Source organism: Lutra lutra, chromosome 4 (genome assembly GCF_902655055.1).
Source record: "Lutra lutra chromosome 4, mLutLut1.2, whole genome shotgun sequence".
In the NCBI taxonomy this organism is placed as follows: Eukaryota; Metazoa; Chordata; class Mammalia; order Carnivora; family Mustelidae; genus Lutra; species Lutra lutra.
The window spans coordinates 66625308-66650418 of record NC_062281.1 but is presented as its reverse complement, the minus strand read 5'-3'; the positions used below and the strand labels follow the sequence as shown (position 1 = coordinate 66650418).

Genomic DNA, 25111 nt, shown 5'->3' with positions numbered 1-25111 from the left:
TCAGAGAAAGACAAATACCATATGCTCTCACACATATGTGGAATTTAAGAAACAAAACAGATGAACATAGGGGAATGGAAGGAAAAATAAAATAAGAAGAAAACAAAGAAGGAAGTAAACCATAAGAGCCTTTTAACTATAGGGAACAAACTGAGAGCTGCTGGAGGGGAGATAGGTGTGAAGGTGCAGTAACTGGGTGATGGGCATTAAGAAGGGCACTTGAAGTAATGAGCATTGGTTGTTATATACAACTGATGAATCACCGAATTCAACCTCTGAAACTAATACTACAGTATATTTTAATTAAATTGGATTTAAATTAAAAAGAGACAAATATTTCTGCTTTTATGAAGTTAAATTTGTGAGACTAATACATGTAAAAGTAAGTGAATTCTGAAATATGGTAGAGGGCAATGAATGTTACAGAAAAAAATAGAGCAAAACAATGGAGTTTGGAATGTTAGCGGGAGCAGATCAGGGTGCTAGGGTTGTTGGGTTCTGGTGAGAGTCCTCTTCCTGACTTGCAAACAGCTTTGCCTTTGTATATCCTCACATGGCAGAGAAGAGTAAATTAGCCATATCCCTTCTTGTAAGCCATATCCCTTCTCCACCCTCATGACTTCATCCAAACCTAAATACCCCCCAAAAGCTGACCTCCAAATGCCATCATGTTGGGAGTTAAGGTTTCAACACGGCATTTTGGGAAGACACAAACGTTTAGCCCATTGTAAGGGGATATGCCTAATGTGGGATGAAGACATGATTCCTCATTTAAATTGGGAAATAGAATGGGAGTGATTCTAGAAGTAAAAAAGGAAGCCTCTTCAGCAAGTACAGTGATACACCATTTAGATGACTCATCCCACTGGTAGGCAGTCCTTCATTGTGCACTATTTGCATGTGAGTGGCTTGAACCACCTACTGGCATAATGAACCCCACACTGATATTCTTCTCATTGTACCATCTGAGTATATATTGGGGAACTGTGATTCTAGACCCTATTCTTTGTGTCTCAGCATTACTTGTTTGAGATTAACAAAATAGTGGATACTTTCCTGAATCTACTAAGCCAGAACATATGAGGATAAAACCATTTATAAATACTTTAGATGATTCCGATGCACATCCAGGCTTAGGAAACATGAGCTTTTACTTGGTGTGGCCTTGGAGTAAATATCACTGAAATAATATCTTGAACCATTTCAGAGACTTCTGGAACCAATGTCAAAGAAATGTTTTCAGGACACTCAAGGAGACCGATTAAATCCATAGCAAGGATTAGAGAAGTGACTGAGAAAGATAAACTTTTAGTAAGTCATTGATCACTAGTATCACTTGTTAATACATAGGAATATTCAGACAACACTAATTTAAATGTTGTCTTTATTTGGTAATTTATTTAATCTGTTAAAATTTGTTCCTAATTCATCTGTGTTCGGAAACTTAAAAATGGAACTACTGAGTAAAACTATGAGTCTTTTACAAAAAATGAATATTATGTTGGAATAAAAAATAAGAATTATGTAGTACTTAGAGAAAAATATATTCTCTATAATTTGGTAACTTAAAACTTTATAAAATGACTGTTTTAAGGGTATCTTTGATATGATTGTTGACATTATTTTCCCCCCGTGACATAATAAACTAGTTAAACATTACATTCAGTTTTAAAAATATATTATTTAGTGAAATGTATTTCTAAAACATCTGATGATATTTTGTTTTCAATTCACTGGAATGAATGTAAGAAAGAAAAATCATTCTGTTAGGGTTCTTTGGAGAAGCAGATCAGAAGTGTGCATTTATTTGTTTGTTTATTGATTATGACGTACTGGTTTACACAGCTCTGCAAGCTGAGAAGTACCACAAGGTGGCTATCTGCAGGCTGGAGAACCAGGAAAGCTTGTGGTATAACTCAGCCAAAGCCCTAAGCACAAAGGCCTGAGGGACTGGAGAGGCAGTGATGTAACTCCCAGTCCAAGGGCAGGAGAGGACAAGATGAGATGTCTTGGCTCAAGCTGTGAGGCAGGAAAAAGGGGTGAATTGTTCCTTTCTCTGACTGTTGTTCTATCTCAGTTTCCAATAGGTTGGGTGATGCACACCTACCTTGGGAAGGGCAATCTGCTTCCCTGAGATTGTGCTAATCCTGTCTGGAAACATCCTCACAGATAGACCCAGAAATGTTTAATCTGGATACCCATGGCCAGTCAGGTTGACATATAAAATTAACCATCACAGCCATACTTGTGAAAAACCTCCTTAAAACATTTTATTCTTTGGGTGCCTGGGTGGCTCATTTGGTTAAGCCACTGCCTTCGGGTCAGGTCACGATCCCAGAGTCCCAGAATCGAGTCCCGCATTGGGCTTCCAGCTCCATGAGGAGTCTGCTTCTCCCTCTGACCTTCTCCCCTCTCATGCTCTCTCTCTCTCTCTCTCTCTCAAATCAATAAATAAAATCTTTATTTTATTTATATATAATCTTATATGTAAGATTACATATATATGAATATATAATCTAAGATATAAAATCTTAAAAAAACTTGATTCTTTGAATTATATGCTCAATATATTTCAAATGAGAAGACATAGGAAGAAAACAGAACCCTTCATATCAGAGATACTAAAACATTCATTTGTGCATATCTAAATTATATTATAAATAACTAGAGAATGGTGAGTTTTCACAAGGGTAAATCACTTCTATTTTAATAAAAACTTCTGTTGTAATTGACCAATATCATGAATAATAGTAATGTTCATTGAAAGTCATGAGTTTATTAATTTATTTCTCAAGATTTAGTTACTTGTTTGAGAGAGAGCAAGTTGTGGGGATGTACAGAGGGAGAGAAACTTCAAGCAGACTCGCCATTCACTAGGAAGCCCGAGACAGGGCTTGATCTCACGACCCATGAGATCTTGACCTGAGCTGAAACCAAAAGTCAGATGCTCAACCAACTGAGCCACCCAGGCTCACTGAAAGTCATGACTTTATAACATAATCCAATAGTATGAACATTATTGCTATTATAGTTGACCAGTTGCTGTCTAAAAGGGGAGGGGGGGTCTACAGTTTAGTTAACTATGTTTTCTATATCAAAACAACAACAACAAAACCTAAGTCTAGTGGCTGAGCAAAATGAATGTTTTTGCTTCTGTAAAAGTGAGGGTTTGTGTTCATAGTCAGGAAGCAGCTTTTTCCAGGTGATGATTCAGGCACTGAAGCCCTTCCAATTTTGAGGTCCCAACATCCCACATGGTCTTCAGTCTTCCTCTGGCTGCTGGAGAAGGAACAGGCAGTATAGAACCACCCCTGGTTGGTACTGGTGTACATTCATGGATAAGATCTTACCACAAAGTCACACCTACTCTGTGTATATCTACAGAATCTTCTGCACACCTGCCTCTCCACCTCAACTCTTTACTTTAAAAAAGAGAGCCTAAATGCCTGTGGAATCTGGTCTCTCTGTTGCTGCTTGACCTAGCTGGTTTATCAATAATAAATCAGAGCATTTGTCATAGAGCATACCTTTCATGCTGTAGTTAGCATAATGCACTTTGTCAAAATGAGTGATTGTCCTCCTGAGAAAGATTTACAAATATATTGCTTAGGAAGAAGTAAGCTTATTTAAAAACAATAAAAATAAAATGAAAATCCTTCAATAAAAATTCTAATCTAAAATGTGACTAGGGATTACTCACATTTTAGGGATTCATTTTACTTTTGAGGAGCACTGTTTTGTTTTGTTTCATTCTTTTTTTCTTGGTTCTACACCAAATGTTCATATATATATATATATATATATATATATATATATAATATATCGATCCATTATATATCCTATATATTATATAATTATAATATGTATTATTATATATATCCATCATAAATATTGCATTTATATTAAGGAATTATTTAGGAATAATAATGATGTATTTTATGTAAAGAATTAGCAAATTTCACCATAAATAATGTTAATAATTAAAATTATGCACACATAATTAGTTTATTTCAGTTTTCCTGTGTGTTGGGCATATGAATGAAAAAATGATTTGTGTTGTTTCATAGCCATTTATAGGCATATTAGGAATAGTCTAGCATGTATTTTTCAAAACAGTAAATTTCAACGTCTTCTGGCAATGTGATATTTACATTCACAAGAAGTTTGGTAATGGGCTCCTACATGCCATGGGTTAGGTATCCCTCTTTTGAAATCAGCTCCCACAATAAGAATGCCAAGAGACTGACATGAAAGTAGGGAAATTATATTTTGCTTCCATTTTCCTCTTTTAGTTGCAAAATAGTTGAGGGAAAAGGCAGTGAATTATGGGAATACCTATGGTTGTTCTATAATTACGGCAAAGTAATCCCTAGGTCTTGAAAGCTCTTAGAAATTTTAAATACATCAGTGGGATTTCTATCACCTGTATGGAACAGGAAAGTTCATTTGCTATTTTGTCTAACCTAAATGGATTGTTTTTTCTCCACATACCTAAGTAAACCCAGCATAAGAATGGTCATTCTTATCCTTTCATTCAGGTAAGTTTTTCCTTTATCTGAGCACTGAAGGGATATGTGAAAGAATGTTAGGAATATTTTTGTTAGGATGCCTGAGTGGCTCAGTTGGTTAAACATCAGACTCCTGATTTTGGCTCAGGTCATGATCTCAGGGTCTGGAGGTGGAACCCTATGTCAGGCTTCCCTCTTTCTTACCCTCTGTGGGGGTCTGCTTCCCCTCTTTCTTTCCCTCTGCTCCTACCCAACCTGAGGACAATCTCTCTCTCTCCCTCTTTCTTTTTTTTAATATATTTTTTTAAAATTTTTATTTATTTGACAGACAGAGATCACAAGTAGACAGAAGGCAGGCAGAGAGAGAGAGAGAGGAGGAAGCAGGCTCCCCACCAAGCAGAGAGCCTGATGCGGGGCTTGATCCCAGGACCCTGAGATCATGACCTGAGCCGAAGGCAGAGGCTTAACCCACTGAGCCACCCAGGCACCCCTCCCCCCCCCTTTCTTAAATAAAGAAATAAATCTTTTTTAAAAAGAAAATTCTTGGTAATGCCTTCAACTGGGGATCATTTTGTTTAATTTCTTATAGGAAAGCTTGAATGAAACAAATATTATCATTTTTTTATGTCAAGAAAAATTTTTCTGATCATGATGTTTTTTTATTCACAAAACCATACACACACATATAGTACCTGAATTAACAACAGATATGATATCTGGGTGATATCCAAGTCACGTATTAGTTCAGAAAATTAAGAATACAAATGGAGCAAGACCTCTAGAATTATTTAGGAATAATAGTGATGCATTGTGTATAAAGAATCAACAAACTGCACCATAAATAATGCTAATAATTAAAATTATGCATGACAGAAAAAATGTCTTAGTGCTCCATTTGTGTTGTAAATTTCCTGTACTAATACGTGATGGGGGTGTCACCCAGATATTGTACCTGTTGCTATTTCAGGTACCATATGTGTGTTTATGGTTTTATGAGTTTGGTCAGTTTGTCTGCAGGAGAAGCAACTTCTAGAGATGAAGAATGAATGAATCTTTCAATGAATGACCTCACATATAAAAAGAGGATGTATAAATAAATGATATGCATAACAGAAAGGGAGGAGAGTCAGATCATGGAGAACTGGTGCAACTGAGAAAAGCTTTATAGCAGCACTTGGGTCTCCAGGTTTTGAAGAATGGGAAGAATCTGCATATCTGAAAAGGCCAAGGTAATGGCCCAAACCAAAGATCAGAGGAACAACAGAAGAAAAAGTACAGAATAATGTGCATGATAAATTGCCTATAGCATGGAAAATAATACTTTTTAAAAACATGATCGTATGTGCTCAACCATATATGGGCTTAGAAGTGACTCGGTTGCCAGTTTGCGATCTCTGTCTCAGAAGTGGAATGCAGGCTGCTGTTTTGTTTGCTCTTGACACGTATATATTAACATTTATAAGGCTGAATTTGCACACACGTGGGGGAAACCAATAGTCATAATTACTGTATAGAAAATTGTGAAGAGGAACTAGAGATTCTTTAAAATTAAATATTTACCTTTCTTCGAAGAAGCAAGCATCCTAGAGAGAGTTAATTATTTAGCATAAAAACTCAAGAATATATGAACATAAAGCACTATGGGTCACTTTCATATAATGCTGATTCATTAAGCCATAACAATGTCCTCTTCAAACACGATGTAATGAAATATAATTTCTTTAAAATGTCTGAACTCCCTTAATAGACTGTAAGTTTCTGTAGAGAAGGGCCTGTCTGATTCATTCTTGTTTCCTCCAGAACATCAGCACATAGAAGCTATTCAATAAGTATATGTCTGGTGGTGATGAGATTAATAAAAACCTTAAAACTTGATAAATCAGTAAAAGATTTGAATTGAGGGGCTGGGAAGGAAGTGCTTCAATTATAAATGATAATGATGGTGAATATTAGACTTGTTGGGAGACAGTATACATGACAACTTTGAGCACCAGTTAATTTTACTCAAGAAGGTGAGGGATAGATGAAATGACAGACTGGGATGAATTTTAGACAAAGAAAGAAGGAAAAAAAGTCAGCTAGGGTTAAGGAGTAGAAATCAGAGGGTGGGTTTGGAATGGCAGGAAAAAAGGTTACTGTTATTGGAAGAAGTATGATTCCTTGATTAGGTAAAATATGAGTGATAAAATCAGGTTAAACTGATTTTTATTATAATTATGTTTGAAATTTTATAACTCATCAGTTTAGTTTACATGCACATATACACACACATACACACCTATATAAATTACATTATAGATCTATGATTCACATGATATAAATGATATAACTTTTGTTAATACTTAATCCCAAAAAGAATCTATTTGCTTTGGAGAAATCAGAACTCTGTCCCTTTTCCCCTTACATAAAGACTGGAAAGGACTTATTGCTTTTTCTTCCTCAGGTTCATTCTGGTCTTACAGAATATACATTTTCAGTTTTATTTCAACAGAACATCTATGGATAGCTTAAATTTCTATTTCTTTATCTTTGTCAACATTTTTATTTCCCCAGTGGACATTTCTGCAGAATCCATTTTTACTTCTATGTGATCCCAAGAGCTCTATTGGTCAAATTCAATAACATCCTTGGTGTAATTTCAGGAGGAAATTCCAGGGAGCACCTCAGGTTTACCACTTTCTTGGAAGGAAAATATTAACACCCTCACCTCTTGCTCCCCATATAAGATTCTGGGTAGGAATGAGTTACTCATTTTCTGAAGAAGGATTAACTCTTTTAGACCTTTCCAGTCACTTGGTAAATTACCTCTTCTGTTGTCCAGAACAGTGCTCAGAGATTTCAAGGACTGAATGCTTCAAAAGTAGAAAAATGCTAAGAAACTCATTATATAAGTGGTTTCCTTCAAATTTTATTTTAAAAAGTGTTTCTTATATAAGGGCATGTACATATATATTTATGTATGAGTGCATGTATGCATTTGTATTTATACAAAAGGATATTGGGGCTTTTAGTTGTATATTTGTATTATTAGCTAGGCTACAGGTTTTCTGGCTATAATAGAAATCCAACAAAATAGTGGCTTGCACTAGATCAGGATTTCTCAACTTTGGCACTGTTGACATTTTAGACTATATAATTCTTGGAAGTGGGAGCTTTCTTGTGTATTGTAGGATGTTTAGCCACATCACTGGGTTCTACCCACAGATGCCAGAAGTAACCACACTGTCCCAGTTAATGACAACCAAAAATGTCTCCTAAACGTCCTCTGGGGGCCAGGGGGGCCAAGTTGTCCCCTACTGAGAATCACTGAGCTGGATATAAATGTGTGATTCACCCGGAGAGCCTAAGCGGGCACAATGGCTTTGTTCCGCATTAGGACCTCAGACTCCTCCTTGTTTTGTCATCTCTGGGACCTGCCCTCATCATACAGGCCCACAGATCTTACTCAAGTATCCTGATTCTAAGAGAGCAAGGAAAACGGTGCTGGTAAACTTATTCTGTATATATAAAAAAAAAAGTCCCCAGCTGGGGGACATTGGCTCTGATTGGATTTATGGATTTCCATGTGGTAAACACCTCTCATGGCTGATATTAAACTACCAACAGTTTAATAACTGGCTTGCTAGATTCTTGAATGTTTAACAGTCGACTTTTGTAAGGTGGTTTTGGTTGGAAGAAGCATACCATAGACAGAAAAAAGGGGAAGAGGTAGGAGAAGGTACAGCCTTCTGTTTAATGGTAAAGTGAGGTTTCATTTCTGTTCATGACCATGTTCATCCTAGCTGCAAGGAGGCTGAAATGCCGTGTTTCTTCTGGTCAGCATACAGCTAGCCAAAGAATCAGACAATCGATCTCTAAGAGACATAGAGAATATTTATTGGAGGGAAAAAAAACTCAGCCCCTTCTATACTATTATAGCAAAAAATCATCCAGAAATCTCAGTGAATTTTATTTAAGAGGATCTTAGAAATCTCAGCAGAAGAGATATATCACAGACCTGCCTGCTCCAACAGTCAAAGGTTCCTCACACAGCTAATATCAGAGGTTACTGAGTGACTGTTCTTGCAATTTCTTAAACTGAAGGTACACGTGTCTCTAAAATTCTATACTTTTAGCTCAGTTTGTTTGAATTTGAAGTTGGTTACCTATGTTCTCCAGGAATAAATACTGGAGGATTTTGGAATTAGAAGAAGCTTAATAATGATAATGATAACAGTTATAATAGATAACCTATATAATACCATGTGTCAGTCACTGTCTAAATATTTTACATATTTTTATGTTAATTTAGTCTTCACAACAGCTCAACTGAGGCTGAAATGGGGTAAGTAGGACAATTCCAAGGCCATAAAAAGCCAGATCTAGCATAAAGCTGCGTTAGCAGTTTTAGTGATACAGTAGAAAGCTGGATTTGGGTCTTAAAGATTTTTAAAAATTTATTTATTTTAAGTCAAGCAGAGAGAGTCAATTATCATATGGTTTCACTTATTTGTGGAGCATAACAAATAGCACGGAGGACAAGGGGAGATGTTGAGGAGAAGGGAGTTGAGGGAAATTGGAAGGGGAGGTGAACCATGAGAGACTATGGACTCTGAAAAACGATCTGAGAATTTTGAAGGGGTGGGGGGTGGGAGATTGGGGGCACCAGGTGGTGGGTATTGGAGAGGGCACGGATTGCATGGAGCACTGGGTGTGGTGCAAAAATAATGAATACTGTTATGCTGAAAAAATAAAAAAATTAAAAATAAAAGAAAAAAATTTATTTATTTTGAGAGAGGTTGAGAGAGAAAGAGAGGTGGAGAGAGAGTGCCCAGGTAGGGGGAGGAATAAAGGGAGAGAATCTCAAGCAGACTCCCGGCTGAGCACAGAGTCAAATGCGGGGCTCAATCCAAGAACCCTGAGATCATGACCTGAGCCAAAACTAAGAATTGGATGCTTAACTGCCTGAGCCACCCAGGCACCCCCGGATTTGAGTTTTAGTCTTAGGTTTGCTACTTGCTGGTTCTGGAAACTTGATAGGTTTTTGTTTTGTTTTGTTTTTACAATTTCCTCATTTGTAAGATGGAGATAATAACCCTTCCTTTTTAGGATTGTTGTGAAGATGGAATGATTTATCAGGGTGTTGCTTTGGTGCTAATGACAGATCCAAAATAACGGTTGATTAAACAAGATGGACGTTTGTTTCTCTGTAATGCAAAAGTCCCAATACACAGTTCAGGCTTGGGTTGCAGCTGTGTGATCCTCAGAATCCAGGCTCCTATCCTGTTGCTTAACATTTATCAATATTTAGTACTCAGTAGTGCTCTAAGATGCCTATTCCCACATCCTAGCAGTGGGAGCTGGGCGAAAGGAAAGTAATCAGTGTGTCCTTTCCTTTAAGAACAAGACCTGGAAGCTGTGCACATCATTCCACTCCTGCCCCCTTGTCTGGCAATTAGACAAATTTTCACACTTTTGATGCAAGTGTCATCTTTAAATTGCAGCCATCAGTTAGGCAGTTATGGTCTCAACATTTTTAAGTCAAAGCTTGGGAAGACGGCAGAGTAGGAGGACCCTGAGCTCACCCTGTGCCATGTCTATAACTAGGTATGATCAGCATCCAAGTCAATAAATGGAGCGTGATCCAAAGACTGGCAGAACAAACTCCACAATGAAACATAGAGAAGAAGCTGGATCTGAAAGATTAGGAAGGTCAGAAAGGGAGAGGGAGGCTGCCAGCAGGAACGAAGAAGCTGTGTAGGCAGAGAGGACTGAGAAATGAGCCCTGGCATTGGGGAGCTCTCACAGGGAAAACTAATCACCATAGCATTTGGCTTTAAAACCCAGAGGGGTTGATTTACATGCGTGTGTAAAATCAGTGGGACTTAGAGCCTAAAGCTTTAAAAGTCAGCTGACTCAGTGCTTCGCGAGCTGGGAAGGCAAGGGATAGCTGGGGCACCACCCTCAAAGAGACAACGGCCTGCATGAACAGGCAATGAAAACAGCAGTTACACACCGCCCAGGGCAAATGGGAAATAGATCTCTTCATACTGATTTCAGAGCACATTGGGGAACTTCTCTAAAAATGAGGGATCTGGCAGGGGCCATTTTCCTCCCCTATCCCAAAACATAAACACAGAGCTACCTGCAGGAGGCAAGGCCGCACCGACACTGGCTACCTAACCTGCAAGCAGTGGACCATACTCACAAGGTGTCCTGAGGCCTTGCCTACTCCAAGCCTCCTAGCCTCCACTCATAGCTCAGGGTAAACTCTGTTAAAGCTGTGTGCAGGCCTCACACGGCTATTGGGTGCAGCTGCTGCCACACCCCATGCCTAGCCTTGTGCCCCCAACCACTGTCATTTGCTGCCCCCAGCTTCATGCCTCTGACTGCCCTAACATGCAGCCCCCAGCCATTAAGGGCTTTGGGGGACCCGGCATAGGACTAATGGCCCAACACAAATTTCATAAGACAGGTGCTCCACTCCCAAGTTCCCCAGAGGGCACAACAGCTCAGAACTGGCCTGTCTGTGTCCCACTAACACTGCAGAGAACAAGCACAGCCCACAGTAGGCAGAGAGTCAGGGAAGACAACCCACTGAAAAGACAACTGACAGACACAACAGTAGAGTGTAAGCATCGCACACAGGGTCCCCTCCTGAAGTGCCAGGCTCTGGGGAACAGGGCATTGCAGGGCACTCCAGGACCTCGTCTTCATAAAGTCACTACTTGCAAGAGCAGAAGCCATAGCTGACTTTCTTCACACATAGAAACAGACACGGAGAGGCAGATAAAATGAGGAGACAGAAAAAATTTATTCCAAATGAAAGAACAGGACAAGGCCATGGCTAGAGATTGAAGTGAAACAGATATAAGTACATACCTGATAGAGAATTGAAAGCAAGGATCATGAGGATATTCACTGGACTTGAGAAAAGAGTAGAACACATAAGTGAGACCCTTAACACAGAGATGAAGCATAATGTAGCAGAGATAAAGTTCTCAATAAAGTGAGAAATAAAATGAGAAACACTTGATGGGATGAATAGCAGGTTGGAAGAAGAAGAGGAATGTGTTAGTGGCCTAGATGACAGGGTAATGGAAAATAGTCAAAGTGAACACAAGAGAGAAAGAAGAATTACACAAAATGAGAATAGACTTAGAGAACCCAGTGGCTTCAAACATACTAGCATTTGTATTATAGAAGTTCCAGAAGAAGAGAGAAAAATGGGCAGGAAATTTATCTGAAGAAAATATAGCTGAAAACTTGCCCAATCTGGGGAAGGAAACAGATATCCAGATCCAGGAGGTACAGAGAACTCCTATCAAAATCAACAAAAACAGGTCCATACCAGAACATAGCATAATTGAGTTGGCAAAATAGAGTGATAAAGAAAACATTTTAAAAGCATCAAGACAAAAGAAGTCAGTAACTTACAAGGGACAACCCATAAGGTTAGCAGGAGATTTTTCATAGAAACCAAACCATAGCCAAAATAGAGTGGTGTGATATATCCAAAATGCTGAATGGAAAGAATGTGCAGCTGAAAATACTCTATCCAGCAGGACTACCATTCAAAAAAAGGAGAGATAAAGAGCTTCCCAGACAAACAAAAACTAAGGAGTTTATGACCAGTAAACCAGGCCTGCAAGAAATACTAAAGGGGACTCATTGAATGGAAAGGAGAGACCCAAAGTGACAGTATAGAGCTCAAGAACACAAACACAGAAAAAATAAATATTTCTCTTAAAAATATCAGTCAAGAAACTCACCAAAAGAGGGCATAAAAATATAATAAAAGATGCTTAAAGTACAGGGAGGAGAAAAGAACTGGGCTCAAACTTCACTGATCAACTTTTATTGACTGCTATATTCAAAGAGGTTATATACAAACCTAATGATAACCATGTATCCCAAACCACTAAAGAATATGCAAAGAATAAAGAGAAAGAAAGCCAAATACATCACTAAAGAAAACCAAATCAGCAAAACATGAAAGACAAGGAAGGATCAGAGAAAATATCCAGAAACAACAACAAAACAAGTAATAAAATGGCACTACTGATTATATATCTATCAATCATTACTTTGACTGTAACTAGGGGATGGGGACTAAGGAGGGCACTTGTTGTGATGGGCACTAGGTGATGTATGGAAGTGTTGGATCACTAGATTGTACACCTGAAATTAATACGACTGTATGTTAACTAACTGGAATGAAAATAAAAACTTGAAAAAGGTTTATCTTTATTACTAATAGTATGTAAGAAAGCTATTGTGGCTGTACGGGATGACTAGAGTCTCTGCCCCAGATGGGATAACATAGGCTAAGCACTTGGTACATGTGCAGTAATAATACACAGTAATATTAACATCCTCTTTTTTATTGACTTAGGGTCTTTTATCTCCCAGAGACAATGTTATTTCAGATTTCAGTTGTAAAGGTAATAGTTTGGAATTGTGTTACCGGAACACTTTAGGAAGTACTATTTGTCTCTGAATCAAGCTTGTGAAATAGATCTTGAACCAAATGCTAAGAGGAAGTGTTATTGTCCTTATAAGATGATTTTTTTGCTCATATATTCCCTTGCAGAGAAATAATAATAATTAATGACATTTGGAAACTTATTGGGGTGTTATACACACTTCAAGCTTTATGGCAGTTCCAGGTGACATATTTGCTTTTGCAGAATACTGAAATCCTCAGTGCGGCTGGTGGCTATAAAATTGTTTTCATTATTCCTTTCAAACAATGAATTCTGGAGTTAGCAAAAGACCTGATCAGTAGAACATTGTCAGTTTGGTTGAGTGGCCTGGGAACTTGTCCAAGAAGACCTTTTATATCCCACAATTCTAACTTTAATAAGTGAGAAGAGAAGAGGGCAATCATGGGAACTGGAATGGAGTGGGCCTTGGAAAAATTGTGTCATGAGCAAGCTTGCCTTCAACATTTGCCCACATTCCTTTTTTTTTTTTTTTAAAGATTTTATTTATTGGGGCGCCTGGGTGGCTCAGTGGGTTGAGCCGCTGCCTTCGGCTCAGGTCATGATCCCAGGTCCTGGGTTCAAGCCCCGCATCGGGCTTTCTGCTCAGCAGGGAGCCTGCTTCCTCCTCTCTCTCTGCCTGCCTCTCTGCCTACTTGTGATTTCTCTCTGTCAAATAAATAAATAAAATCTTTAAAAAAAAAAAGATTTTATTTATTTATTTGACAGATAGAGATCACAAGTAGACGGAGAGGCAGGCAGAGAGAGAGAGGAGGAAGCAGGCTCCCTGCTGAGCAGAGAGCCCGATGTGGGGCTCCAACCCAGGACCCTGGGATCGTGACCTGAGCCGAAGGCAGAGGTTTTAACCCACTGAGCCACCCAGGGGCCCCTGGATTATAATTGTTAATACTGTTATTCTTGATGAGAGCAGAAAGAGGAGTAGCTATTCCTCTCTGAGAGTTTTCTATTTCTGCCTCTGATCATACCACATGGAGATGTTCAAAGTGGTCTGCCTAGAGAAATGACAGAAGTCACAAAAGATATTTAAATACCCTCCTCTGCTTCCTATAGGACATCTGCTCTCTGTAAGTGAGGTCAGGGGTGATTTCTCTGTCCTCAACACTTGAAGCAATGGCTGGAGAACTAATAGCTGATTGCAGATCCCATTTTTGGGGTAGTTTTAGAATCCCTCAGCTGCGTCTTAGGCCACCCAACTCATGTTTAATTTTGTGCTTTAAATTCCACGTTTTTTATTTAAAAATCTGTTTTAGAAACTAAAAGTGCTGCTGAATATTAAAAAGCCATAAAATCCTCCATGTTTATCTCATATGTAACTCTCTCTCTCTCTCTACGTGTCTTTTTTTCTAAAAGATCTTATTCACTTATTTTAGAGAAAGCGTGAGAGAAAGTGCAGTGGGAGGAGCAGAGGGAGAAAAAGATAATCTTCAGCAGACTCCATGGCACTGAGAGCAGAGCCCCATGTGGGCCTCAGTACCAGGACCCTGAGATCATGACCTGAGCCAAAACCAAGAGTTGGATACTTAAACCAACTGAGCCACGCAGGCGCCCCTCTCTACATGTCTTTTCATCCCATCATTTAGCTCTGGAAGTCCAACTATTCATCCAGGGCAAGTAATGATAGAGAAGATGTGTCAATAAAAGATAAGCTCAAGATGTTCTGAAGCTGGCAAGTGTGACTATAACAAGAAAAAGAAATCCTCTAACAGTGAAGTCTAGACCTTTCTTACATTAAATGGGCCATCAGCTGTGGCTCTGTAACTTATAAGATTTAAAAAGAAGATAGGGTGCCTGGGTGGCTCAGTCATTAGGCATCTGCCTTTGGCTCAGACACTGATCCCAGGGTCCTGGGATCAAGGCCCGCATTCGGCTCCCTGCTTGGTAGGAAGCCTGTTTCTCCCTCTCCCACCCCCCCTCTTGTGTTCTCTCTCTCACTGTCTCTCTCTGTCAAATAAATAAATAAAATATTTTAAAAAGAAGATAAAATTAGCAGTCAAGATTTAAAAAGAAACAGAAAAGGGTGAAATTCATATTTGTAGCAAGAGGTCCTAATTAGAACTCTGTTCCTAAAATCAACCAATGAACTAAATGAACATAACATTCTGTTGATGGTAGAAGTTACAGCAAATTCTGACTTCAAATGTGCCTGCAAATGATTTCTATCTAGCAAGAAAGAAAAACTTGAATTCAGACTGTGCTTGTGTTTTTATGAACAACAGATTATTTACCCAAATATTAATAATTCACTCCATGATTCTTTTTTTTTTTTAAGATTTTATTTATTTATTTGACAGAGAGAAATCACAAGTAGGCAGAGAGGCAGGCAGAGAGAGAGGAGGAAGCAGGCTCCCTGCTGAGCAGAAGGCCTATGCGGGGCTCGAACCCAGGACCTGGGATCATGACCTGAGCCGAAGGCAGCAGCTTAACCCACTGAGCCACCCAGGCGCCCCTCACTCCATGATTCTTAAGGAAAATTGTAAAGTGATTAAAATGCAGATGTGTAAGATTAAAAACCTGTATGTTTACTTGGTAATGTGAAATCCTTCCGTTTTTAGCCAGGACGCCATTCTTGTAGATTTTAATTCTTTGGGAAATTTTGCTCTTCTCAAATATTTAGCCTGTGTGTATGGGATCCACAATGTGGAGAAGTGTGTGTAAGCAGTCACCTTGGGGAAACGAGGCTGTGCACAGGCAGGAACTTCACCTCACACTGGAGGAAATTCACTCATAATCTCCTGGGTAAACAGTTTGGGATTATGTTCGAGAGAGTCCCCTGGAACAAAAAATTATCTGACCTAAAAATGTCAATAGTGCCATGACACCCTGTTAGAGATGAAGAAACTCTGCCTAGACGGGCTAAGAAATGTGTCCAAGGAGCCACAGCCAGCAGGTGACTGTGTAGCACTTGGCACCTAGAGGACTCTGAACCAAGAGCCTTTTGCATCCAGTCTGGAATGAAGACTCCAGGGTACCTGACTCATAATGACGCACATAAATTTGCTTTTTTTCCCCCTTTAAACTAAGCACTTAATTTTTCCCTACTAAAATTGAGTTCAACTGTCATAAAGAGTATAAAGAGCTTTGCTTATTTTTCCCCCAGTATAATTTCATTTAAGCATTGAAATTGGGCTCATTTTTATTCTATTTTCAGCCCAGGATTGAGGTGCCTTAGATGATTCTTAGATTAGTTCCGTCTAATTAAGGGTCGGTGCATTGTGTTCTAGACTGTCTTCCATCATTGTGGCATGCCAGTGTAGTATCCTAGGTGTCTATCAGTGTCCCTTGTCATCTTTTTCCTATCAACTCCTTCCCCCCACTGATTTTGTTTCAGTGATTTCTAATGGTCCACGGATAATGCTTTTTAAATGACCAAAATAGCCTAGAAAGGGACAGGATGTATTTGAGAAGGCAAAATTCAGGTCTGATTACATATTGGACAAATAAGTAACAAAAAGGTATACAGAATGATACCCAATGAGAAAGAATAAATAAGCAAATATGAATAACACCATTTGTATTAATAACATGTAGCTATATTTCCAATTAGAAATTTTACTTCTATACCTTTTTCACCTGAGAAAGGATTTGATATGATTTATAAAACACTCACTTTACAGAATTTGTAAATCTGGAAAATAAATGTTAAGTTTCTTAAGACTTATTTCATTAGATTTATAGTATTTTTGGCTTTGCATTTCTCATCATCTCATATTTGGAATACCCCCAATCCTCTTAACATGTTTGCCTGCTGCTCATGAAATGTCCTCACATTTTTCCTCCATCAAGGTACACTTTCTAAAATTTAAATTTGATCATATCATTATTCTGCTTAAAATTCTTCAACTGTTTCCATAAACTTTTCAAAGCACCTGTTGAAATATGGGAAGACCTCCACCCACCCAACAAATTCCCCTTTTCCTTCCAGGCTGCCCTAATGCAGGCCAAATGGAACAATTTGTAGTTTCTTGTACAAGGCAGCCTTTTTGGTGCCTGGCTCCATTTGCATTTCGAGTAGGCTCACTGTAGACTGTGTACCCAACAAACTCACTTATTTTTTAAAATGCAAATAATCCCCTTCTGTAAAATGTCCAATAATAACCCATACATTCCTCTATTACAATATTGAACTATATTGCATTTTAATTAATCTATTTACCCATCTGACTTGTCCACTAAATGTTGAACTCCTCCTCGGCAGGACCTTCCTGATCATGTTTGAACACTCTGCATTTTACATTCTGGTATATAGTAGATGCTCAATGAATATTTCTTAGAGGAAAAGAGTGAATAAGTAAATGATGAATATATCAAATTACACTAGAGTCAAATTTAATCAGTCAATTTCAAGAGCTCCTCTTCATCTCTTAATCTTTTTTGTTACAGTATTCTGTAAAGAGTTTTATCTCAAAGTGTGGTTATAGCATATTTAAAATGTAATTGAGGATATTATTATAGGATAACCAGACAATTGCCTATACTCATTATTGTGAAGATTGAAGGACTATTTTGATAAGCAAATAGAATATAGAAATGCATTTAAAATGAACTCAAATAGCATGACTTGAAGTGCTGTGTTATCTCAAAATTTCATTAGACTTCAAACATATTTCCAGTATTCATCAATCCGATGGTGAATGACTGCTAGAACAATATTTTCGAATCCCACTTCTAAAGAAGTCTTTTACCAGCTAGAAGGAGGCTAGTTTCTGCTGAATGATTTCATATTTTATGTGTATATTTAGAGGACTAAATTGAGCTTAGCTTTAGTCATGCTTACTTTAAAGAGAAAAAAAAAAACAATAATTTTCTTCCAGAAAGGTCCTTCTGGTCATTTTCTTTTCCACGTAATTAGTAACCTGTGAGAGTCCTGTTATTTAGTTAGTATTCATCATAATTTACTGCCCTGAAAAAAAACTCATACAGGGGCGCCTGGGTGGCTTAGTGGGTTAAGCCGCTGCCTTCAGCTCAGGTCATGATCCCAGGTCCTGGGTTCGAGCCCCGCATCAGGCTTTCTGCTCAGCAGGGAGCCTGCTTCCTCCTCTCTCTCTGCCTGCCTCTCTGCCTACTTGTGATTTCTCTCTGTCAAATAAATAAATAAAAATCTTTAAAAAAAAACTCATACATTTAGTTCCCAATTTCGCACAATGTTTGCTGTATAATGTTCACCAAAAAAATGAGGAAGAAAATTACCTTATGAGGAACAGCTGTACTGTGAGTTTTTTTTTTAAAGACAACAGAAAATGTTATAGAAATGGAGGCAGCAAGAAATTGGGTAACCAGGAAAAGACAGGTAATATTTCATTAAACTAAATTCTTTTTTTTTCTTTTAGATTTTACTTTCTAATTTGAGAAAGAGAGAGAGTGAGGGAGAGAGCATAAACAGGGTCGGGGGTGGGGAGAGGGGCAAAGGGAGAAGCAGACTCCCTGCTGATCAGGGAGCCCATCACAAAGCTCCATCCTAGGACCCTGGGATCACGACCCAAGCAGAAGGCAGACACTTCAAACCAAATTCTGATGGAACAAGTCAAATCACAGTATGCTGGAAGTCGTGTGACTTTCCAGTTATCAGAACTTCACACATTCAGGGGGACCAGAAATGGGAGCATCTCAGTATTACTCTCAACTTTAGCATTGATTTGTGACTTTTGTTTATAAAATGAGAAGAAATGGTTGCTTGCCCCGTAGTGTCAAGGCAGTGTTTAAAGGAGCTATGTGAGCTTCTTCTGACAAGTATAAAGCCAACCCTCTTTTGCCCAGAGTGAATTCAGAAGTAGTAGTAGGCTGAGGGACTGCTAAAAACATGGGCCAAAACAGAAATAAACCAATACTATGGCAAACTCCTAAGGGGGAGCCAAGCTCTGGGGGAAATAAATAAGTACTTTACCTTGACATCAGATAATTTTAAAACAAGGTGATTTAAAAAAAATAGTTCTAAGGATTATCATTTAGTATTTTCAAATCCATTTTTAAAGTTTATGTCAAAGATCTAATATCCCATTGAAAAGAAAGCTTATGCATAGGTTATTTGAAATAACGTTCTGAGGAACACTATTCTTACAAGAATCCACTAGAGGGCAGTATATAGCAAGCGTTATGGCTGACTGCCTGGAATATTGATTTGTTTCAGAGAACATAACCTGAATATCATATTACAGCTTAGTTGTTTAAAATGCCATACAATTCTACTGTCTGTTTTAAAGTTTAAAAATATTTCCCACATTAGGTGCCTAGATAAGTCTGTGTATTTCCATTTGGTGTGAAGAATGTTGCGGCTGATTATATGTTGAAAGCATTTCTGTCTTCCCGTCAAATCGAAGTGTGAATTCAAGTTTCTGTACTCAGTTGAGCAGTGATGCATTTCAATCTGGCTAGACTTTAATTTATACTCTCTACCTTAGGAAAGAAACCAGGTTTCCAGAGACAGCTGTCATTAATTGCAGTTAGGTCACACTGCCTCACACGCCTTGACCCCAGAACATGGAGTGCAGTGGACTTGATTCTATCAGCTGCCTGTGTAGCACACACGTCCTCGAAGAAATATGTTTAATTTGATTTCTGAGAGTAAATGACACATCTGTGAGATAGAGTTTAGAATTCAAATTGCTCATTTAACTATAAGGAAATACTACAGGCATCTACTACTAGGCATCTTTTGCTTATAATAATACCTGCCTCCTCACCCATAGTTCCTTCCTTCCTCCCAAAATCTACCCATTCACCATCTTCCATTAACTTATTGAGTATTTATTATTCTTCTACAATGTATGTGCCATGTAAGCCTGAGGTTAAAGGTGAGCATGAAATTTCAGTTCATTAGAATGGATAAACTTTCCTCAGATTATTAGGACATGGTGAGCCTTAGATGTTCCTCAAATAAGAATAGCAGATGTATGTATAGCCATCTGAACCAGGCACTTGTTCTGAGCTCCTTTCATAATATCCTTGGGAAGTAGGTTCCATCATTATCATCACCATCACCATCTTCCTCCTCCTTCTCCTCCTCATCACTATCATCATCACCATCAACATTCCAATCACTATCACCACCATGATCATCTCCCTCCTCATCCCCATTTATGGATAGGTACATTGAGGCACAGGAAGATCAAGTCCCTTGCCCGTGGTCATACAGTATGAATGGCAGAGCCAAAATTTGAGACTTGCTCCAGACTCCATGCTCTGAACAACTGATCAAGTATACTACTCTTTCAGAGCAAGAGTTTCAGGTGAAGCAAAAGTCAGCTTGGAAAACAGGTAATTTAAGGATGGTGAAAGAATGTACTAGACAATTAAGGAAATATTTTACCTAGGCTTTGCAGTAGGGAGAATGTTCATCAATGAATGTCTCAAAGAAGAGGGAGAGAACTTAGTGGCCCAGACATCTATAAGGAACTCTGACCCATGTCTGCTGTGGTGTTGAGTGCTTTGAGGTTTATATGAAGTCCTTGGGCTGCAGCTCACAGGGCTTCTTCATAATTTGAGGGAAAGGGCCAGCTGCCAGACAACCTAGAGTCCTAATAGGGATCTGGGCAGTAATCTAGACAGATTACATAAAATCAGAATAATCTTTTACAACTGCTTCTTAGAGCAGGCCAATAATCCAAGAAAAATTTTCCACATTAACCAAAAAGACCAAATTCCGTCTTTGTACCAATACAACGTTTATTAGAAATCTTTTTTTTAAGATTTTATTTATTTTTTTGACAGACAAAGATCACAAGTAGGCAGAGAGGCAGTCAGAGAGAGAGGAAGGGAAGCAGGCTCCCTGCTGAGCAGAGAGCCCAATGTGGGGCTCGATCCTAGGACACCGGGATCATGACCTGAGCCAAAGGCAGAGGCTTTAACCCACTGAGCCACCCAGGTGCCCCAGAAATCTTTTTTTTTTAAAGATTTATTTACTTATCATTTGAGAGAGAGAGAGTGAGAATGCATGGGGAAGAGAGGGAAAGGGAGAAAGAGAATCTTAAGCAGAATCCCTACTGAGCATGGAGCCCAGCATGGTGTTCCATCTCACCACCCTGAGATGATGACCTGAGCCGAAATCAAAAGTTAGATGCTCAACTGACTGAACCACCCAGGTGCCCCGTTATGAAACTTTTGGAAAATTTTATAATTAATTCATTGTGGTAGGTGGGGAAATGGCCCCTCAAAGATGCCCACTTCCTAATTCCTGAAAACTGAGTATGTTATGTTACAAGACAAGAGGGAATTATTCCATTGTAGAAGGAATTAAGGTTACCAATCATCTGACCTTAAAGTAACAGGATTATCCCGGATTATCTCGTAGACCCAACATAATCACAATGGCTGTTTAAATGTAGAAGAGAGAGACAGAGGAATCAGTGCTAGAATGATGTAATGTGAGAAGGACCAACTGGTTATTGCTGGCTTTGAAGATGGAAGTGGGCTGTGAATCGAGGATTCTAGAAAGCTTCTACAAGTGTGAAAAGGAAAGAAAATGGATTCTCTCCTAGAACTTCCAGGAGGAATGCAGCCTGCTGTCTTGATTTTAGCCCAGTGAGACCCATTTTGGACTTTTCTGAACTGTTTTAAGCTACTTCATTGTGGTAATTTGTTATAGAAGCAAAAGGAAACTAATACACCCATCAAATTTAGTCAACTTTAACCATTACAACAAGAAAAAAATTAAAATTCCAGCACACTTTCCACAGCTATCTGTATTCATTTGGGTTTTATCCTACATTTTCCTCTTATTCTGGAAAGTCATTTTACCTTAAGGCAAAACTACTCTCATCTCCTTAACACGAACACATCCCGTATAGTATAGCTTCTCAAAGTAGCAAAAACGAACATGTTAATGGACCCAAATACATACTCTCTCTATACCGTAGACATAAGAGGCAAAATTATAAACAAAATTATGCTTAGTAATTAATGTTTCAGTATTCTGTATTACTTAGAAATGATCTAGGCATCTAGTAAATATTGATTGATTAACTCAATTTAATATCAATAAAAGGGTTTAAGTTACCTAAAAATCTTAGAAATTATCTTCAAGTTGACATATTACAAAACACTGATACTATTTTTAATGAGGAGTCTGCCTAAGGTGATGTTTGACTACTCTAGGCAAGTTGATAGGAAAGACCAAGTGCTTCCTCCTTTGCTACTGGTGGGAAGTTCAAACCATGCCAAGTCCCTGCTGGCACGTAGGAAACTTCACTCCAGCCCCTCCCCCAAACCGTCATAAAAGACCCATGCCAGTCTCCTTTTTCTCTGTCAGGACACTTTGGACCTGTTTGGCAGGCCTGCCCTGCTCTCTCCAGAAAGCCCCCTAACGTGAGTAATATTCCTACCTTCTTGGTGTTCCTGTAGCAACATCAGTCTCCAATCTGAACCACATTTTGGGTGGATGTCTGTCTTTTCTTTGCAAGAGTGTCTAAAACACTGTTGAAATAAAATTTGTCAAAATTATGATTCAATTTTGGATAAGCATATTTATGTTTTTCATAATCTTAAACATTTAGTAGAAGTCATATCTTTTTAAAATCATTAATGTGTATATGTTTAGGAAAACCTTACCAAAATAGAAAAAAGACTCTATGCATATTATACTTAACTTTGATCTAATAGAAAATAGGTAGCTGCTTTTCATTAAATCAAAACAAATCTTTTTTGCCAAGGATTTACCTAAATTATGTGCACTTGAATTCTTAAAACATTTCTGGGTTCATTTCTATAAGGATACCTCTTCTTTTCACTTTGAAAATATTTGAGGTTTAATTTCCTTAGTATCTGGAAATTTTAGAAATATTCAGCTTGCTTAAGTGATTTTATCACTAAGTCAATCAGAGTAGGGCTCCTATAAGAGATTTTATGATCTAATTTATTAATACCATGAAGGGTAGGAAAATATTATACACTTACACAATGAGATGTAAAGACCTTTCTGAGTTACAAATATATAAACATACAAACAGACACAAATGGAGAGCTTATAACTTTATTGTAAAACATTCAGCCATGAGTCAAGCATAAACACAGAAACAAAATATCACTGGTCTAAATAGGTTTTTATTAGTAGTGGGTACAAATTCTTAGCTGTTTTTAGCTCAAGACAGGGAAAAAGATAAACAGAAAAGACTAACACCAGATTGGTGATTGTCTTTCAGCCAAAAAAAAAAAAAAAACAAAACTAAGATCTCTATAAACCACTGATACATTTACAGGAATCACAAAAATGATCAGGCCATGAAACCAGAAGAATCTGGCACCATATATGAAGCAAGTACTCAAAAGGTATCAAATCAATTCTTTATCATGCTATGAATGGACAGGAGTCCAGAATGCAGGATTAGGAACTGAGCTCACTTTTGGGTCCCTGGATCATCACACAGGAATGAAGCACAAGAGCTCTGAAGGGGTCTCATTACCTCGTAGGAGTAAACAGGATCCTGAGGTAGGGACAAATACTACCTGGGTTGTAGCACCAAATCCTGAAAGACAAAATGTTCCAGATAGTTATGGAAATAATTTTATTCAAGCCATTGCAACAGAGAGAACATTCATTATGATAAATATCTTAAAGAAGATGGACAAAATTGGAGATTTTATAAAACACAAGAGTCCTTCAGGAAGAGTCTTAATTCAGAGTATGAAGGGGCATGGTGGTCTTTTGCAGTTAGCTGGTTAGCTGCTCAGCCCTTTTGTCACTTCTCAAACAAAGAATTACAAAGGGATAGGGAGGTTTCTCACCTGTCAGAAGCACAGGGCTCAGATGAAGTTCAACCTTGTTACTTTATCCTGAGTCCTTTGCTTCATCACCTCTTTGACCATGGAACTCTGATACACATAGGCAGATGGCATGATCCCTAGGAGGGTTTTGGCTTATAAAACATCAGATACTGTATAGACATTTTGTATCATTCAAAACTATTTTTTTATGTACTACATGATTAGGTATTTAAGATTTTTTAAAAAGAAAGACATATTTGTTGCTTATAAAAATTTTAGAGTCAGCATGAAGAGCAAATTACTAAACAGAAAATCATCTTTTAATTTGGTTTTCATTAAATTTGCAGGGTGGGGAATTGAAGTGATTTTAAGAGCAAGTAAACATGTTCTAGATGCATCTACTATGACTGAGGGATAACGTTTCTTAGATTTCCTGGGAATCTACTTAAAATGGGCAATTTTAGCTTTCTCTCAAGAGGAGCTTCATGAAAGGAAGGGCAGAGGAAAACTTTGTTCAGTATCTGTGAGAATATCAGGGACTGAGGGAGATTAGATATTATGCATGACAGTTTGAAAAATATTGAACAAGTTGGATTGCACCAGGGTGGCCCCTGGCATTTCAGTCCACAGAGTAGCAGAAACAACTCAGCAAACTGATAGATACCATAGAATCCTGCAGAGCAGTGTTTCTGCGGAAACCTCATAATTCAAGATGTAGAAGTTTCCAGAAATGTTCCCTATGTGAGGAAAATGGGTATTCTCCAATTTTTGTTTAGGGTTCTATGTATGTCCATTAGATCAAGCTGGTTAATCCTGACATTCATGATTATTTTTACTTATTTTAAAAATCTACTTGTTCACTATCATATGATCTCCCTGATATAAGGAAGTTGAGAAGCAACATAGGGAGCTTGGGGGGTAGGAAAAGAAGAAAGGAAACAAGATGGGATGGGGAGGGAGACAAACCATGAGAGACTCTTAATCTCACAAAACAAAGTGAGGGTTGCCGGGGGTAGGGAGGTAGGGAAAGGGTGGTTGGGTTATGGACATTGGGGAGGGTATGTGCTATGGTGAGTGCTGTGAAGCGTGTAAACCTGGTGATTCACAGACCTGTACCCCTGGATCTAATAATACATTATATGTTAAAAAAAATCTACTTGTTCTATCCATTATGGGAGATGTGTCAAAAATCTTCTCCTGTAATGGTTAATTTGCCCATTTTATTTTTTCTCCTAGTTTGTCTTGTTCATTGGAGTCTATTTCCTCCAGAATTCTGACCTTAAGTCAATGACCTTTGATCCAGCTCCCTCCTCTACAAAGGCCCAAGACTTTGTCCTCCGCCGCACTTGTGCCCTGAAGCTCCAGGCTTCAAGGTGGAGGTTGCTCCTAAGCATCTCACAGAGTTGGTGCTCATTCTCTTCCTTCATC

At 38.3% G+C, this 25111-nt stretch overlaps 1 long non-coding RNA gene across 1 annotated transcript; it reads right to left on the bottom strand.

The window, feature by feature from the left end:
* Positions 1–2905: 2905 nt before the first annotated feature.
* On the bottom strand, positions 2906–23446 carry LOC125098766 (uncharacterized). The gene is made up of 3 exons (XR_007126944.1): positions 23321–23446; positions 22306–22396; positions 2906–3279 (listed from the first exon to the last, which is right to left on the bottom strand). It is a non-coding gene; the product is annotated as an uncharacterized LOC125098766 (long non-coding RNA).
* Between the last annotated feature and the right edge of the window lie 1665 nt (positions 23447–25111).